The sequence below is a fragment of the Carassius auratus genome, chromosome 22 (assembly GCF_003368295.1).
Source record: "Carassius auratus strain Wakin chromosome 22, ASM336829v1, whole genome shotgun sequence".
Taxonomy (NCBI): domain Eukaryota; kingdom Metazoa; phylum Chordata; class Actinopteri; order Cypriniformes; family Cyprinidae; genus Carassius; species Carassius auratus.
The window spans coordinates 11306159-11326789 of NC_039264.1; the positions used below are offsets into that span (position 1 = coordinate 11306159).

At 35.9% G+C, this 20631-nt stretch overlaps 1 protein-coding gene across 1 annotated transcript in view; it reads left to right on the forward strand.

Annotated features, from left to right (window-relative positions):
• The first annotated feature begins 13365 nt into the window (after positions 1-13365).
• Positions 13366-20631, forward strand: part of LOC113039692 (protein dispatched homolog 3-like) — a 49635-nt gene continuing 42369 nt past the window's right edge. Inside the window, exon 1 of the mRNA XM_026197713.1 lies at positions 13366-13640. The gene's annotated coding sequence lies outside the window, so the exon portion shown is untranslated. The remainder of the gene's footprint in view (positions 13641-20631) is intronic.

Sequence of the window (20631 nt, forward strand, 5' to 3'; positions counted from 1 at the left end):
GTTTTCTTATAGAACTGGTGTCAATCCAGGTAAATGTAATGCTCCGACACGTCTGGAAAGACAGCAGCAATTAATCACTATCACTTTCCAGAAGCTGTTACGCAGAAGTAATTGTGACAAAGCAAATATGTGGGAAAGCTGTCATGAATTATGATAAACTGAGGGTGTTTTTTTCTCGTAATGTACGTATGTATGATGTTTCATCCCGCTAAAGCATGCAACAATTCAGATGCATTTCTTATTCATACTTTACAAATCCAAAGATGGTTTTATTTTGATGTGGCAAACTTGAGTTACTTGACTTTAAGTTTCTGCTCCATTAAAAAGTGCCTCGTTGTTATTTGGAGACTGCGATGAATATAAAACATATTTGTTTTCAAGGTCACTTTTATAGAAACAAGGTTTGGCTCATTCAGATTCTCAGATCTTTTTACATGTATATGCTTTCAGAATAACAAATTCAGTGACAGAATGGAGAAAAATACTGGCTTCTTGGACAAAAATGTTTGTTTTAAAATCAATTATAATTGTTGACCATTAAATTATAAACGTGCAAAGTTTAATGACAGTTTTTCACCAGTTATCGACTTATTTTGAAATTTGATTTGTTAATTTCTATTAATTTCTGTTATGACTTTTACATTTTAAATGGTTTTTTATGTTTTTCTTGTAGAATATATATTTTTATTCTATGTGCAGAGACAAAATAAGCATTTAACTGCATGTTGTGGGTGACAAATACATCTTTTATTTCTATGGCATAACACTAAAACTCTTAAGTTTAAGAATTAAAAATATTTTAGCCCACTTATGATATTTGTGTTTTTTTTTTTTCTTTTGCAAAATATATTAAATATACAATTAAATGTAGCATTTAAAAGTTCAGACTGGAGCAACTAAAAAAAGAAAAACTTAAAAAAAAAAAAAAAATGCTGTAATGCATTTTAAACCATTTCAGAAAAACAGAAATACATTACAACACCGAAGCTGGTTGCAACTTCAATTTCATGCCATCTTTAAAGGTACAGCAGAAAATAGGCTGTTTAGTTCTACAACCCAGAGAGACATGTCAGACTAAATTACAAATGTTCAGCTACAAGAAAGCTCGACTAAAATTATAAGTAGACCTATGAGGAAAAAAGTTAATGTGCTGCAGAATGCAGATCCTTTAAAAACAACCTAACACCTACGTTATCCCTTGGTAAACATAATCTCATTTTAATTCATATTGGAGTGCGTAATTTGTTTTTCTCAATTGCCTTGATGTAGCTTAACAGGTCATGGGTTCAATTCCCAGGAAACACACAGACTCATGAAATATATACACTAAATTATTCTCTATACCAGCGTATGGTAAATAACCCTAATAAATGAGACAATCCTTGTGTTGCACTACAGATACAAACAAAGACACTTCAAAACACAGAAAACTTTGAGAATAAAGGTAGTCCATGAGTCCAGAGAGCCTGCGGGTAAAACAGAGCTAATGAATGCAGTAATAGCTCAGTTTGCCTCAGGACACTGAAGTTACTTCTCACAAACGCGAGGCTGCAGTCAGATGGGCTTCACGCAGAGAGCTGGCAGCTTCCCTTGAGGCAAAGAAAGGTAAAAGCCCAGCTCTGGTTATTCTGAAGAATGGCCATTTGATATGCCAGCATAAAGGTCATCTTCTCCTCGATGTGTGCTGAAGTATTTAGCAGCTAAAATAAGATTAGAAATCAAGGAGAAAGCAGAGCTGGTTCTGTGGCGGTTTTCTTCCTCGGAGGGAGACGCTCTGGATCATGGATCTTTCCCTGAGGAGTTGTGCAAGCATCCAAACACAACAGAAATCACTCAGTCAGCAGCACTCATGTCAAGGCCGTGGGCACGCAGGCCTTTTTTTAACCCATCATCAGAAAACCGGTGACTGTTTGCAGTCTCGACACAAAAACAGGAAAGTGTGCTCAAAGAAATACTGAAAAACAGTCAAGCAGCATCTGCGCTGTTGACAGATATTTGGATTTGTCTGGTGTAGCATAGAACTTGATTTCATGAATCTATTTGTGCTACTCTGTTTGTCTGTATAGTGCTGGGAATTTATTAGACTCTTTACAACACAATCGCACGGCGATTTTGAATTGCTACAATCTTATTTGTACATTTTTGTATTCTGTATGTAATGCATTACAATATTGCGTTACTTTTGTACCGATATGTGGTAATGTTTCACATCTAGGCTGGCCTTGCTAGTTTGTTTGTTTTAATATACAGTAAAAAAAAAAAAAAAAAGGTTATTTTTTAAAGCCCTTCACACCAGAAGTGTAATGAAAATGCCTCAGGTTGAAGGAAATGTAACTTAATTTCTGTACAGTAGAGGGAGTAGCTCAAATAAACCTATCAGCTGTGCCTCCATTCTGGATTATATGGAAGCCTGTTTCCACCACTTAATAAAACAACATAATTGTGAGCTCATATCTCTAATTTATGACTCGCAATTCTGTGAAAAAATGTCAGAACTATGAGACATGTACTCACTATTGTGAGAAAAATACTCAGAATTGCGACTTTATATCTCTCAATTCTGACTTTATTTCTCAGAATTGCGAGTCATAAAGTCAGACTTGCTAAGTCGCAATTCTGAGTATATTTCTCGCGATTGTGAGTTTATAATTCACAGTTCTTACTTTATAACTTGCAATTTTGACTTTATAACTCGCAATTGCGTGTTTAATTTAAGAATTTTGAAATAAAAAGTCGCAATGACCTTGTTTTATTTTTTATTCAGCGGCAGTAATGGGCTTCCATAGAATTACATGAAGAATAGGACGCAGGAGAAGAAAGTTCACTCTTCAGCAATAAAAAAAAAAAAAAAAATGCACACAAATGTTATTTTTATCTAAAGTCATTTTTGCTTATTACTAGTTGAATTGGATCATGGAATATCAGCAGCAAAGACCTTGGGTAATAAAATGGGATCAAACACATAATGGATCATTGTGTTTTTTTATTTTATTTTGAGGAATACTGAATCTGTTTTTGTGCAAGGGAGATGAGTAAATGCATTTTCAGCAGTGATCTATATTTTTTTAACTTTATATCTATATTTTATTTGAACTATATATCCTTGCAACAGTATGGTTTACTGCTTATGTAATATTGCTTAATTAAACATTAATCTATAGTGTTGTTTATTGTATACAACATTTATGTTACATATTGAATCTACAGAGCAGACAGTGTCAGCACAGATAGTGAGGAGATTGGCTTTATATTTAAGAAGATAAAAACTCTAATGTATACAGAATATACAATATAATAGCCAAATATGTAAAGAAATAAATATATAAGATTGCTTTGACATGCTTGCTATGATGGATGGATGGATGGATGGATGGACGGACGGATAGATTGAGGGATGCATGGATGGATGGATGGATGGATGATTGATTGATGGATGGTTGGATGGGTTGAAAGATGGTTGGATGATGGATGGACTGATGAATGGTTGGATGATGGATGGATGATGGCTTGATGAATGTCTGGATGGATGATGGATGGATGATGGATGGATGTGTGTGTGAATGAATGTATGATGGATGGATGGATTAATGGATAATTGGAGTGGTGGATGTATTGATGGATGAATGGATGGATGATGATGGCTTGATTGGATGGATGGTTGGATGATGGGTGGATTGATTGATAGATGAATGGATGATGGATGGATGGATTAATTGGTGATGTTGGAAGATGGATGGATGAATGATGGATGCATTGATGATGGCTGGATGGATAGATGGTGGATGATTGATGGATTGATGGATGGTTGGATGATGCATGTATTGATGGATGAAAGGATGGATGATAGATGGATTAATGGAGGGTTGGATGTTGGATGGATGGGTGAGGGAATGGATGAATTATGGACAGATGATGGATGATTGATGGATGGGTGAATGGATGGATGATGGATGGATGGATGGATTATTAATGGATGGATGAATAGATGGATTAATGGATGGTTGGATGATGGATGAGTGGATGGATGATGGATGTCTTGATTAATGGATGGATGGCTTGGATGATGGATGGATGGAGGGATGATGGATGGATTGATTAATGGATGGATGGCTTGGATGATGGATGGATGAATGGATGGTGATGGAATAATTGTTGATGGTCAGATGAATGGATGATGGATGCATTGATGGATGGCTAGATGGATGGATGGTGGATAATTGATGTAAGGATGGGTGAATGGATGGATGGATTGATGGATAGTTGGACGTATGGATGGATGATGTCTGGATGGGTGATGGATGATGGTTGGATGGATGACAGATGCAGGGTTGGGTTTTGGATGGATGGATGAAGGAATGGATGAATGATGAACGGATAGATAGATAGATAGATAGATAGATAGATAGATAGATAGATAGATAGACTGTGTTTTGTAAAAGTGTATTTGAGCAGGCAGGCATTTGTTTGTGTTTGTCACAGTAAATCGTGACAGTGACCTCATTTCTGATAGAATGGGAATATGAGAGTAGCTGTTATTTCAGCTCTGCAGGCTCTACTGGGAGTTGGGAGGCACCCATTGTGACAACTGACATCAGTAATATGCCAGTAAATGTCAGTCCCATATTTATCTTCCATTTATTTCCAGAAAACAAATGTTTTATGCTGCAGGATGAAACAATGGAGATGTACAGTAATTGGACTGATAAGACCCTGCATGACAACATCAAACCTCATTACTGATCTTTAAACCTCTGCCTCATGTTCACTAAACAAAGCATTAAATACTAATGAGATCAGAAGTCAGCTTATATTACTGTATATTCTGGTATGGCATTATATTTTCATTCAAGTGTTAACTGGTGTAATGTTAAGGAACATCACAGTTAAAGACATAAAATTGTGTAAAACTTTTCCGTTCACTGAGGGAAGCATGAAGGTATACACACAATATTACTCAGTAAATCTTACGTTATATGTTAGAAGCTGGAACATGGCAGAAATTATACAAATCTTTATTTTTAAATACACTTTATTACAGTCAACATGTAATCTTTTGTTTTGCTCTAGAAGACCACTTATTTTGGTATAATGCAATATAATTACGTAACACATCGGAATGTACAGTATTCTAACATGTGTTTAAATATGCCATCCTAAGAAGAAGAATCTATTTCAGCATCTTAAGATTGCCTTTGGCTTTGCCCACTGGGGGTCTATAAGTCTAAAACACTTGTATTACCTGAGAAGATCCTGGTTTGGAGGGTTTGAGTGTTTTAACAATGTGTGTCATAAGAACACCAGCGCAGGAAATCCTGTTAATATTATTATCATCATTAAGCTGTTGTCAACTATTCACTGTCATGGCTGAACATGAAAACCTTTGGACACATTCGCTACTAAAGGGACTGTTTACTCAAAAATGAGTTCTGCCATCTTTTAATCACACTCATTTCGTTTCAAAGCTACACATATATGACATTTTCTGCGGAAGATAAAATAATAAATTTTAATTAATGTCAAAGTGTTTTGTTTTGCTTTGCTTTCCTTTTGATTTTTTTTTTTTTTTTTTTTTTTGTGTTTTGTTTAACTTTTTGCTTTCCTTAAATTTGTTTTGCTTTTTCTTTCTTTGTTTTTTGTTTTGCTTTGGTTTCCTTGATTTAGTTTATAGTTAGTTTGTTGTACTTTCCTTCTTGTTTTGTTTATGTTTGTTTTGGACCCCAATGACTTGGTTTTTTGTTTTATTTCGTCTTTCTTTGTTTTGTCTTGCTTTCCTTGATTTTGTTTTTGGTTTTATTTAGTCTTTCTTTGTTTTGTTTTGTTTTGCTTTCCTTGATTTTGTTTTTTGTTTTGCTTTTCTTCTGTTTTGTTTTGTTTGTACAGTGCAGTCAAATGTTGCTTTGGATACCATTGACTTCCATGAACTAAATTTTTATTGAGCTATCCCTTATTAAAAATTGGTAGCATGGAGGGGAGCCAGTAGGAAACCACCTAGCAGTGCTCTGGCAATAACACCAACAGATTGTGACCATTGGCTTCTACTGTATGGACATAAAAAACTGTCTCTTTGGAATGATATAGTGAGTAAATGGTTAATTTTTGCATCAACTATCAGTTTAGTTGATGGAAAGTTTATGGAAAGAAAACCTCTTTCAGATTTTCTGCAGTATAAAGCACTAATCTTTACAAAGCTCCTTTGGCAATGTGTTTTTTTTTCAAAAGCACTATGCAGATAAATTGAAACTGAACAGAAACTATCATTGGGGCAGAGGCAAACAATGCTCCCGTTTACTTCAGACAATGCTCAAATGTAAATTATTTTTGAGATCTGGAGCTTTGCTGTCACATTTGCCTTCAGAGTCAGCATCAGTTTTATGCAGGCTGTATTTATGTCTCTCTAGGAATAATAGAATTAATAAGACATTGTTATAAAAATACAACTCTCTAAAACATGCTGAGAGTTCTAAACAGTAATTACATAACAGCTTAATTGTTGTAGATGAAGCTGAATCCTGTGGCAACAAATCAATGTAGCATCAATATATGCTGCTTGATGTAGTTAAATGACTTATTTCTGTCAGTAAAAGGCAATTATTTCTGAGATGCATTGATGCAGCTAACTTTTTTTTACCCAGGCTGGTGGTAATTTGCTCTTCTGTAAATGCACACACAGCCACATGAAGGTGAGGTCACATATGGGTCTGTTTAAATTACCTCCATCTATCAGCTCTGAGTCGCAATGGATTCCAGGTATTAGCGATTAGAGCAGATGACAGATTCTGAGAAGAGAGATTTAAAGGCAATCTCGGTAAAACTGCAGGCTGGAAACTTTAGCATTTTCTTTTGCCAAACATCTAGAATCTTTCATCTACACACTCTCCCACATGTCCCATTTCAGCCAGTTTGTGCTCTCTCTCAAATACACACACCCCCTTTCCTTGCCTACAATATCACCTAAATACAAATCAATGTAGCATCAATATATGCTGCTTGATGTAGTTAAATGACTTATTTCTGTCAGTAAAAGGCAATTATTTCTGAGATGCATTGATGCAGCTAACTTTTTTTTACCCAGGCTGGTGGTAATTTGCTCTTCTGTAAATGCACACACAGCCACATGAAGGTGAGGTCACATATGGGTCTGTTTAAATTACCTCCATCTATCAGCTCTGAGTCGCAATGGATTCCAGGTATTAGCGATTAGAGCAGATGACAGATTCTGAGAAGAGAGATTTAAAGGCAATCTCGGTAAAACTGCAGGCTGGAAACTTTAGCATTTTCTTTTGCCAAACATCTAGAATCTTTCATCTACACACTCTCCCACATGTCCCATTTCAGCCAGTTTGTGCTCTCTCTCAAATACACACACCCCCTTTCCTTGCCTACAATATCACCTAAATAATGTTTTTTACTGCTTGTTCAGCTCAGTTAATTAAAACATGGTTGCTGAACATTTTTCTCTTAATTCCTTAACTTAATTCCATTGCATTCAATAACTGATAAATAAAACTGGAGTTTACTTGATCCATTTGTGTTGGGGCTGCATGAATCTCTCTCTTTCTCTTCTTTTGTTTTTTGCATTAAATGAAACTGTGCATTGTATTTTGCATTTCCCAGCATGCTTTGCATAGTAATTAATTGGGTGAGTAAATGATTAAATTTTGTATTATTTATGCATTTTTTGAATAAAGGACAATACATTATTATTTAATTTTAGTTCATGTTTGACATTTAAAAGAGTTTCTGTACATTTTACGTTTTTATGGTTACCGTTGTGCTGAAGAGCGTTTACAATATAACTGAGCTGATATAATTGAAAATGATTTATCTCAACAAAAAGTGCAACTAAAAATATTTAGTTTAACTAAAAATCCATGTCTAAAATTAAGGTAAATTAATTTCATGCAGGCACTTAAAAACAGAGTAACATGAAACACTTTAAGAAATATGTGACCCTGTACCACAAATCCTTAAAAGTAATTTTTTCAAAATTGAGATTTATACATCATATGAAAGTTGGATAAAAAAAAAAAAAAAAAAAAAAAAAAAAAAAAAAAAAAATATATATATATATATATATATATATATATATATATATATATATATATATATATATATATATATATATTGATATATATTGATATATATTGATATATATAATATAAATGAATTCTTAGCAATGCATATTACTAAATAAACATTATGATTTTATATATTTACGGTAGGAAATTTACAAAATATCTTCATGGAACAGGATCTTTACTTAATATCCTAATGATTTTTGGCATAAAAGAAAAATCGATAATTAAATAATAATAATTATATATATATATATATATATATATATATATATATATATATATATAATTTATATATAAATTATTTATATATATATATATATAAATGCAAATTTACAAATTAAATATGATACATTATATTAAACTTAATATTGCTCAAATTACATCAGTAGGTAATATATATATATATATATATATATATATATATATATATATATATACAAAGATACATTAAAAACCTAAATATAATAATAGTAGTTCAAGTTTACCACATTCTGTCTCAAGCATTTACAGTAATTAATAAATAGGAGTAGTATACTTCAAAAAATTATCCCAATTATAGTTTTTAGTTGGTCCCTGTGACCAGGTCAGATCTGAAGGGATATCAGCCGAAGCCAGTGTTTTTAGGGACATTCTGGAGGATGCAGGTAGGAGAGACACTGAAGCATTGAAGTCTGATCTCAGACCAGAACAGGGTCCAGTAAGCCAATAAAGTTCTTGTCTTATATGCAAAGATATATCAGTCAGTTTATAACAGAATAAAAGTCACAGTGCTGAGTTCTGGAGGTGACATCTGTACACAGCGTCTCCATAATCACACATGGGGAGGAAAATGCAGACAGTGTGTTTTGGCAGACAAAGTAAAAGCAGCTTGGTGTGGTACACAAACAGACCTGGATTTCACCTTCAGCTGTTTGTTGGCTCAGTAGTGGGGACATGCAAACGGGGTTCTTTGGAGACTCAAGCCCCTGCCTTTTCCCCAAAATTAACCAAAAGTGCCCCTCTCTCAACAATTATCAACAATAATACTGTGGTCAATAAAACGAAATGCATTTGAATTATGACAACCTGTAGAAAACAGTAAAGAATGGCTCAAAACTGGGAAAATCCCTGTTTTTTGTATTTTTACTTATAGGCTATATCTGTCAGTCTGAGATGTTGTTACCATCACGTTGTATAGATTGTGTGGATCTTAAATAAGCTCAAATTTTATTGGATAATGTGAAGTGGAGCGATATCCTACAACTATCACTGTTGGTTAAAAGAAGCCCAAGTGCCACCAATGGGCCTATTGTGTGAAATACGTACCTGTACGAGTTTGCAGCAGCAGCAACAATCTACAAATACAGCAATGATCAACAGGAGCAGTGTAGCAGATCTATTCCGCCTAATAATATATTCACATTGTCGTATCCATTACGCTAAAATCTTCAGAGAGTTCTCACAATTGAAATATATATAATATCATTTAACTATAGTAATTGTTAACTTGGAATTATTTGGTATATAATGCCCCCTTTTATATCTGAGCCCCTGCACCCAGGAACTCTCTGCAAAATCTTGGGTTTGGAACAACATGGGGTGAGTAAAAAGTTTGTTAAGACTTTTTTTGTGAACTCATATTTTACTTCTTTCATATTCATACTTTCTTTCTTTCTTTCTTTATTATTTGTAAAATAAAAGGCTATACTATATAAAAAATAATGTTTAATTTATTAGTGGTTGTAATTTTCATGTGAAACAGAGACATTTTGAAGGAAAAAGACAGAAATTAGGCTCTTGTAAAACTTACTTCAATAATCGTTGTTTTATCTTCCAAAAAAAAAAAAAAAACTGTACAGTTTTTGCAACTTTTATCCAACAACTAAATAAATGAAAGTGCACTACTAGTGTTACAATACTTCAATTGCAACTTCGCATTACAAATGTTTAAATACAATTGGATTAAAATACAAGTTTGGATTTAGATCAAAATAAAAGAAAGTAAGACATTAAATACATTCAGCAGTACACTTTAAACACATTTCATAGACAAACGAATAATGAAATTACATAAAAAGATGTACTGAGTGAGACAAAAACATTCTTAATTTCATTTATTGCATTAAATATAAATATAAACTACAATACATTTCCATTTAATTACAATTAGCGTGCAGTTAGGCCACCGAAAACATTTGATTCAGTTAGCCTTTTTTTTTTTTTAACATTCTGAATATTTAATGTTTTCATATTGAAAAAAAAAGTGTATTTAAAAAACAACACCACCACCAACAACAACAACAAAAAAACTATCCATTCACAAGGCTGGTGGTAGAAAGCAAAGATACAGTCTTAACTGACCAATGGCTCACAGTTATCAACAAATGTGTTTCATTCATAAAGTAATCAGCCTGGATGATATATCGGTGGATTACTATACAAACTGATTCCATTTCTCATCATATCAGCGATGGAAAGATGCTATTATCCTATAACACCACCCAATCACACAATAGAGTAACTGTTCGGTTTTTCTCTATTCTAGTTCTACACTTTCTGTCCCACTAACAAGTTTCCACTCTCTATGCAATATCGCAGGCCTAATAGCAATTCCATCATCATCCGAGTCTCACACACTCCAGGACTTAAAACATGATGAAACCCAGAGAGACGAGACGTTTGTGCTTGTTGAGGCAGTGAACAAGCAGAGGAGGTGTTTACACATGCAGCATCTCTAAAATAACATGTGTCTTAAGTGTCATAATGGAGCTTGTCACTTTTTACCCTTTTCCTTGTAAGTGTCTCCAAATATCACACTGTTGGTGCAGCATGGAAACATTTCATAGTGTTATGTATCATAATACATAAACGTACGGCCACTGGCGTTTTGTTACACAACAGTCTTTTGCACTTAACTTATCAATCAAGTGTTTCCAAAAACCAAAAGGCATAATTCAAACTTATAATTAGCTGTTAAATGTGAAGTTTAATTGTGAGATGAAGGTCCGCAGTTCTTTATAAAAAAAGAAATGCCTTTATTTGTTCGGCGTTCCCTCCTGAACACAATGACAGTTTCTTTAATTTAAAATCCAGCCGGGATCTAAATGTCATGCAAATACTGCTGTTTAGCATCGTGATGGATACCGCGTGTCTGCATGTGGGTGTGCTTCTCTGATATACGTGCTTTCTGTTGAAAATAAGCTGTATAAATGCAAAGATTTGTGTTTATGATAATGCATTTACAGCTGAAGCGTTTGAGACAGGTTATCCCAGGGGGGTTAAAAGCAGTAATATGCACCTTGTGTTTTTATTAAAGTGCTTATATTCTTACCTAAAAAGGTGCATTTAAATCATCCTTTTAGAGATGGGACGACTGTTCTTGGTGGATGAGCTCCTGGTTATGTGAGACTGATGTAATTCCTGTGGGTGGATTGTCTTCTGTGTAAACAGCCTCTTTCAGAAATCCTTCTGTGTATCAGATGAAAGCCAGTAGGTTTAGTGGCTTTACATGGTGGTGACAGGAGTTACATTAGCTATAACCTCACAGAGACGAGGTTAGTAAGTGAAGACATATATATATGAAATGATCCAGGTTGGAAATTCTGTCATCATTTACTCACTTTCATGTTGTCCCTTGTGAAAAAAGCACACTGTAACACATTTAAAAAGAGTACTTATTATAGAAATAATGTATTGTCAAATAATTCACTTAAGTGTGAACTGAAACTAGTATTTTCAGACACTAAACAGTTTTTAAAAATAACTGAAAATTTATTATAGTTTAATTTTATATTAAAGAGTGATTTATGACTCACTTAAAGACTCTAGTTTACCTTTAAAAAGCAATTATTTTTATTGTCTTTGAAATATGTTTAATGTACTGACAAGCATTTATGGTTAACCAAATTATAATTTAATATCACTTCTATTGAAACTTGTGAATCAGCTGGTATTTAAATATATTGTAACTACACGTTTATAATGATGAAGTAGCAATTTACTTAATTTAAAATATATTAACTAATATTATGAAATACTGAATAAGTTTTAAAACAAAATGATTTAAAATGTACTTTCAAGTTAAACATTTAATTATTATTACAAATTCTTAAGTCTGTTTAAGTATACTTAAGTAGCTTTTGAAAGTGAAAAAAAAAAGTGAAGTGACATTCAGCCAAGTATGGTGACCCATACTCAGAATTTGTGCTCTGCATTTAACCCATCCGAAATGCACACACACAGAGCAGTGAACACACACACACACACACTGTGAGCACACACCCGGAGCAGTGGGCAGCCATTTATGCTGCGGCGCCCGGGGAGCAGTTGGGGGTTCGATGCCTTGCTCAAGGGCACCTAAGTCATGGTATTGTAGGTGGAGAGAGAACTGTACATGCACTCCCCCCACCTACAATTCCTGCCGGCCCAAGACTAGAACTCACAACCCTTCAATTGGGAGTCCAACCCTCTAACCATTAGGCCACGTATATATAATCAGTGTGATAATGAAAAAAAAGTAAACTTTTTAACATTCTAAGATAATTCACTTAATGGGATGAAAATCTCTGAAAATCATTTCAAACCCATCCTTTTGTTACAGACCTTTTTTTATCTTCTTTCCTCTTCTTTTTTTCGATATTCCAAAATCCACATGCTTCAGTTCTCCATTGTTCCACAGAATAAAGTCATATGGGTATGAAACTATGAAGGTGACTAATTATGACACACACACACACACACACACATATGTGATCTTTTCAAATGCCATGAATATGATATCACAATGACTTCCCTCATGGTCCTCATACAGGATTAATTTTCTAATATCTTTCTTTTGTTTTGAGTGCATTATGACCTGCGTGTTCAGGCTTTGTAAGATTCACTCTATTGCTATTTGAATGTGTTCTCATTGAGTTTCAAGTGCTCTCTGTTGTAGCTAGTCCAATTATTACTTCATTATTACTTGATAGCGCTTTTGTCGTAATTCATTATCTTATAGATCTCCAATGTGTGCCTCTCTCTCTCTCTCTCTCTCTCTCTCTCTCTCTCAAGGTAAGAATAAACCATCATCATCTGTACAGGGGTACACGTGTCGTCTTAATACATCAGCATCACATAACCACAAATTTTTTTGCTTCTGAATATTCATTAATGTTTCATAACACATCCAAATTACTAACATCAACCATATTTTGTCAGTTTGTCCCACCCACTCCAACCCCATTGCACCCAAACGTCTCTCCTGCCCCCCTCTCCGTCTCGAGCTGATAAATCGTCTTGGATGGAGGAATGAACAAAGCCGAGCGCGCGAGCTGACGCGTATTACTGAGGAGAGTGGAAGCGCGCGCTCTGAACACTCAGTACAGGGACACAACAGAAGCAGTGCAAACAAACAGCTGCCAACACAACGCAAAGCGAGCCCAGAAATCCCGCAGTGACTGAAACACGAGGAGTCTTGTGTTACAGTTAGATTTCTCGAAGTAGTTTGTGCTGTTTACAGTAAGAAACAAAGACAAGTGCTTTGACTGCAGCGCTGACTGACTCGCTCTCATCGAGGAAGCGCAAACCTTCACGTGCGCTCAGGTAAGACTCTTTAGAATTCACTTCAACATTATCCGTTCGAAAGATGGTTTGGTTGACTGCAGATAAATCAGCTAAAGCACTGAAATTATGCGATGGGAAATAGTCTAAAAAAGTGTTTACCAAGGTGTCATGCTGTCATCTCATTCAGCATCTCCAGAGCTGCTTCTCATACAAAATACACGCACACGTTTGTTTTCCCTTCACTTTACACTGACTTATATAAATTAGCTGATCTTTTTAAAGAAACTTTGTATATTTTATATGTTCCCATAAACACGTTATTTAGAATGTTTAGGCTACTCAGCCTTTTTTGACAGCCGTTTTCATCGACTGGCCTTCGTAATGCATGCAGGTGATTTCTGGTTATATCTTTGTGTGGACACCTGAAGTCTTCAAAAGCACACAGATCTGCAAGCTCTCGCGCACTCGCATCATCCTCCCCGTGCGAACCGGGAGACGCGGCTACTAGTGGAAACATCCACGAGCACGCGCTGGCACTGCGTGCGCTCCAATCGCTTTATCTCTTATTCCCCTGCCACACGCACATCCACACTCTCACACTGCCTTCGATAACATTTAATAAACCTATAGGAGACCGATTTTTCCGATGCCTCCAGTGCATTTCTGTCGTGGCGTGTCTGGGAAGCGCACGGGAGGTTATTAATACTTGTGAACTTTACTGATTTGGAGAGCGACTACTGGAATGATTCACTGCTGTTCAGTCATAAACGACGCTCATCTTCGAGATGGATGCATGTTTTAAACTGTGGAGTCGTACACTTGTGTGGAGGAATGGAGGGTGGGATTCACACCATGAGGTGGGGAGGGAGGATGAGGAAAAAAGGTGAGCAGAAGCAGGTGAAGAAAAAAGAAAGAAACGAGGAAGGGGAGGGGGGCTCGACTATTTTTAGCTTCCATCTGATGAGAAGGTTATATAGTCTGCCACATAAACCAGAGCCTGGGTTTATGCGCACATACAAACACAATGCCTTGGAAATGCTTGAAAAATGTAGAATAATTCAAAACCAAGAGGGTTTTGCATGAGTCTTATTATATTGATATTGATCGCCGACGCTGCTTTATTGAATTTCCTTTATGAAGGGACTTCACAGTGCCAAAAAAAATCAATGTTTAAAACATCAGCATCCATAAACTCCAGAGCCAGTGTGGCAAATGTTCAGGTAGTTTTGCAAACTGATTCTTTTAACACCAAACATGTTCAGTATGCATCCCTGTGAGGGTCATTTCTGATATCTGTGTTATGCATGTTCAGATGGATTGATGGGACATTTGACCCTGTGAAAATCCACACGTTGAAACTTTGACTGCAATTGTATTATTAATGGCCACAGTGGCACAGTTTGATCTACCTTGGGAAGAAAAGACCCATCCATTTGCATCCGCCTGGACTGTAGTGTGCCCTTTAAAGGATACTTCACCCAAAAGTGACAATGATCGACAAGGATTTACGATATCATTCCAAACCTCTTTTGTTTTGTGTGTGAGGATATAAAAAAAGAGTATTTTACTAAGCCGCATACACAATTAAGAGCTACTTTATCATTGTCAAATTATATGACATTTGCACGTTTTGTTTCTTACAATAGATAAACAGCCACATTTTTTTGCTCTCTGTCTAATAAAATATATAGTTATTATTTTGGTGTGAGAAACCCCTGCAAACGATTCAGAGCATGAGCGAACTGTCTTAAAGGATCCAACTGAATCCCGAATAATTTCCGATCTTTTTGCAAATCCATTTAAACGATTAGATCAAAAAGAGTGATTCATTTGTCGATCTGCCATCGCTGGTTCTTATTCTAAACCAACTGATCGAAAACACATGACTTGGTTGATGAAATATTGTCAGAGAAAAATATTCTCAGGTCGGTACAGTGTGTGTCAAACAACATGACACAAAATGATTTATCAGTAACATTTTATTAGAGCAGCGGTATATTTCCCTGGGGTTTATGGTCGAGTAAAATCAAGCAATGCCCCTGCTCAATTTTCCACTTTCTTTTTTTTCTGTGGAACATAAAAGCACATATATGAAGAATTTATGTGTTTTTTTTGTTTTTGTTTTTGTTTTTGTCCATGCAATGGAAATCAGTGGCCACATAAATGGACCATCTAATTTTTCTTTTGTGTTCCATGCTTTGAGTGAATTTCATATTTGGGGGATGTATATCATTTTAAATAGCATTAAGTCATGCTTTTCATTTTTGGGAGAATGCACATTTCTTTTTTGGGGGATTCCCCTTGTATGGAAAATGGCAACTTGTACTTTCTACAAAATATCTACCGTGCTTTACTGAAAAATAAAGTCAGGTTTGGAGCGACATGATGGTGAGTAATTGATTCTAAACCTCCTTATGTGGCCCTTTGAGAATTTTGAACACATTAATACATTTCTGCATGAACAGAATTATAAATGAATTCTGCAATATAAAGATGTTTACATAAAAGAATTATGCTAATGTGGATAAGCATTATAAATTAAAAGTACACAATCACTGTGTTTCAATACCCTGAGCTAACAGCAATTCCAGGAAGTAATCCCACCTCTGTTTGGAAAATGCCAACAAGAGCCCCAGTTAATATTTGTTTGCAGACTATAATAGTTACACCTAATCTAAATATCTGCATGTTTGTTATTTTAATTTCTAAGGGTGGTTCAGCTGTGGTCTTGGCCTTCAACTCTGATAGCGAATTAAAGAGAAGTGATCCTGCTTCGGGTGATAAGTTTAGCTGGTTATCGATGACCATTCTGCAGGACATTAGACCAAAACAAAAGAAGAAAGAATTCTGCTTCCTTTAGACTGATCACATTTAATAGAAAAGAAAAAACGAAAAACGAAAAGTAACACAAGATGATAAGGGAACTATAATTATAAAAATTAATCCAAATGTAATAAATTATCCACCTTGTGAAGTGAAATGATTTAAATTATATTAACAATATTGATGCTGCTGACTTGAACTTGGCTGCAATTGTAACATTTTTCTTGACAAATTTTTAGATTTCAAATAGTTGTTTTTACACAAAAAAAAATGTATTCAGAATTCAAAATGTCTTTTTATGTCAAAAGAAACAACTGTATTAGTGAATTAAACAAGCAACATGTGTAGCACACTATTGTTGGAAACGTGTATCGTTGCATAATGTATTCTGTTTCACAAACTGTATTTTACATAGCAGACAGAATCCAGTCTACATTTTTGTCAGACATCGATCATGTTTACCCTCTCACAATGTTTGATTCAGCAGCTCTGGCTGTGTCTCTGTTATCTTTGCTTTGCTTTAATTATTTAAAACACTGCAGCAGTGAGCAGTGAACTCCCAGATAACCTTAGTTATTTCAGAGCCTTTTATCACGTGTAAAAAAGAAAAGAAAAGAAAAAAAACCTCTTCAAAAGCAGAACTTCTGTCATATGAAAGAAAAAATATGCTCAGTCTGTCAGAGTAGGGCTCTCCACAGGGCCAAAGCCTTGACAGAGATTTGATTCCACACCATCCATCAATCTGCTATGGCCTGAGGTTTCTCTCTAATGCTGAAAGTTTCATTTTAACCTTTTGGAGAAACGACTAGAGCGCTCAGATCTGATGCAGTGGGACACTCGAGCAAGTTCCTCTGAAAACAGCCTGAGATTCTCCAGCATGGACAGAGAGCTGGTACAGCATTGCAAGTCACATCCTGAGGGGGCACGCACACGTAGTGTCTAATGCATATTCAAAAATCACAACCTTGATACAATATAATCTCAAAATGACTTGCTCTGATCTGACTGGCTGAGTTTCTCTTCACAGGTGTTTATCAGTTGCAATAAACCAATCAGAGTCTCATCTTCCATTCCCTTTAAGAGCCAGTTGCACTCGTGCCATGACAGATTTGCTATTTAGATGGTGGAATTTGGCAAGTCCAAAGACAGAACGCGTCTCCGAGATGAAACCGAGCTGCTTGTGTGCGAGCAAATAGATAGCCTAATTCTGATACATGCGATGACTATCCATTATGACATGTAGGCATTTATATATATATATTTAATTAGCCTACAAAAATTGTGTGCTGCTGTGCGCCCTGTGTTTAATAAGCAGTGTGTACGTGTGTTGTGGACCCACCTATACTAACACGCTCTTTAAATAACAAAGAAAAAACATGGGCGCACAAATAGGTGCAAATGCATTTGTTTATTAAACGACGTGGCGCTGGATGGGAAAATGTGAACGGCGCCGGACTGAAACTAGCAAACACACTTGCGCATTGCACCGGTTGTATTATAGGGCCTTTTATATTCTGATTCTGATCATTTTCATTTTTGGGTGAACTTTCTCTTTGTCAAACCAATGTATATTTTAGTTTTTACATGTACGCTATGGTGAGCATACCATGCATGTGACATAAATTTCATCATTTGCATAATGCACATGTTACAACCTTGTGTACACTGTATGGTCAATTTTTTGCACTAATTTGTTGGACTTTGGCCCAGTCCATAGTTTCAAAGTATAAATATAAGCAGAACAACAAGAATCTATATTGGAAATGGTATAGAAACAGTATAGACTTCCTCGTTGTCGAGCTCTTGTTTGAGGGGCTTGTAAGATACATGCATCTAGTTGAAATGAGTACAAAGACATTATTCATAATTAGTAACTTATAACATACAAGTAAATTATGTGGTAGACCAATCACAACAGACTGGGCCATCTGACCAATCAGAACAGAGTAGGCTCATGGAAAGGAGGGGTTTAGAGAGACTGAATCTTAGAACTGCTAAAAAAGAAGTTGTTTGAGAATCGTTGGAAAATGAAATTAAATGCAAAAGCATTTTTCGACCTTGCATGCATGTAAAACTATTGTAGGAGACTCCCAAAACAATATAATGAACCAAATGACATAATTGGGGCAGTTTTCTCCTGTCAAAGTAAAAGAATTCAACATATAAAAATGTTTCTTGTGTTTTGCAAGAACACATTATATGGCCTTGTTTCACAAAATTAAAAAAAAAAAAAAGCATGGATGAACTCTATAGTATTTTATTGATTACATTTTGCATTGTTTCTTTTACGGTCAACATTCTTTTACCTGTCACCATTTCTGTGATCTACCAAAGATTCATTATCCCATACCACATGGCATACTGAAAGATGCAACAAAATATGACAGACATGTAGGACTGTTTACTTCACACTTTTAGGGAGCGGCTGTTACTTTAAAATTTCTAGGTTAATTATGTTACAAAACCACCTTGAAATCTGCCAAGTCTCTTTCCTCCTCTGTCATTCATGGGTGCTAATGTAGTTCTTTGTGACAGGCAGAGAGCATGCTGGGCTTCCACAGTGTAGAAAAATCACAATACCACAGGAGACTGTACCTCACAACCTCAGCAAATACAACACTGTGGTCCAGCCGATAACAGCTCATCCCTGCACTGTCAATCAACAGCTGAATCTATTTAGATATCACCACTTGCTCGGCTCCCAGGGAAAAAGAAATGACTGGAATCCCACCTCGCTTTGTATGAAGGCTTTTTTATCACTGTATTGAATTACATCTGTAAGCTACTTCACCATAAATAATGCATTCACTTTATTTCTTAGATAGAGAAAGATATTAAAGCACATATAAAAGAGTTCTGGATGAAACCATGGACAGTGCAAATAACAGAGTCTGCACATTATAGTAATAGTTTGGCAATGGAGCTTTTGGGTCAATTTAGGTCAGCTGAGTATTTTCATAGCTCAATAAAGTGGATCACGACTGCAGCGTCAAGGAAAATAGCGTAAAATTGAACAGTGGCTTTAAATCTTCACTTCGGTTTTGCTGGAGAAATCTCAGATCATGGAACTGAAGTAGAAAAGTGAACCACTTGCAGTGTTTACTTTTTAGACCATCAAATAATTAACAAGCTAAATGAATGAAATTACAAATAGTTGTGGAAAAGTTAGCTGAAATAAAATAAAAACATCAAAAAGAAAAGGTTACACTTAATTTGATGGTCCTCTTAAGAAATTAATTTGACTATAAATAACCTCTCGGTTACATATGGTAACCCTGGTTCCCTGAAGGAGGGAACGGAGACGCCACGTCGGTGACTGACGAATATGGGATATCACTTTGATAGATATCTACTTTGAGTGTAAACTAAACAAGCCAATGCACATTGGCATGCAATTATTGCATCCAGCTGCCGCTGATCACAGCATGAGTATAAGAAGGCAGCAGGTGCAATGCATACCAGGTTTTCGCTGAGGAGCCAAGCCGGAGACCCGGCAGCTCAGTGGCACTACAGCAACCATGGTGACGGGACGTGGCATCTCCGTTCCCTCCTTCAGGGAATGAGGGTTACCATACGTAACCGAGACATTCCTTTTCAGTCAGTCATTCTCAACGACAGTGCTCAGTGTGAGCCGCCTGCACCCATATCAGTTCCCCTCACCTTTGTCAAAGCACTACCTCACTGGCAGTGTTCGGAATAACGCCGTTTAAAAGAACGGCGTCAGGTAACGACGTTATTTTTTCAGTAACGGGGTAATCTAATTAATTACTTTTCCTGTCGTTATAAGCCGTCAACATTACTGGACGTTAAATGCGGTGCGTTACTATGCATTAATTGAATAAACTGTATAATCCAAAAGCACCCCTGGCTCAGACAGTTAGTGAGGAGGTGGGTTGATAACGAGATCAGCGATTATAAGGCAGAGTCATGTGTTTCATGGTAGCCAATCAGAGCCAGTGTTTTTACGCACATCCCAGCACATGCGCCAGCGGCGCCTCACACACACACGCAACAGCTAAACAGATTCGCAGCAGCAGCAGAGATGGTGAGTCAGGAGCAATCCGATAAAAAGTTGGCATTTTCAAGGTGGAGATATAAGCACTACTTCAAATTCATTGTGATCAAAGGCAAGAACGTGCATGTAATGTGTATATTATGTCCAGGAGTGAAGACTTTGTCGACATCCGTTGTAAGCAACTCTAATTTA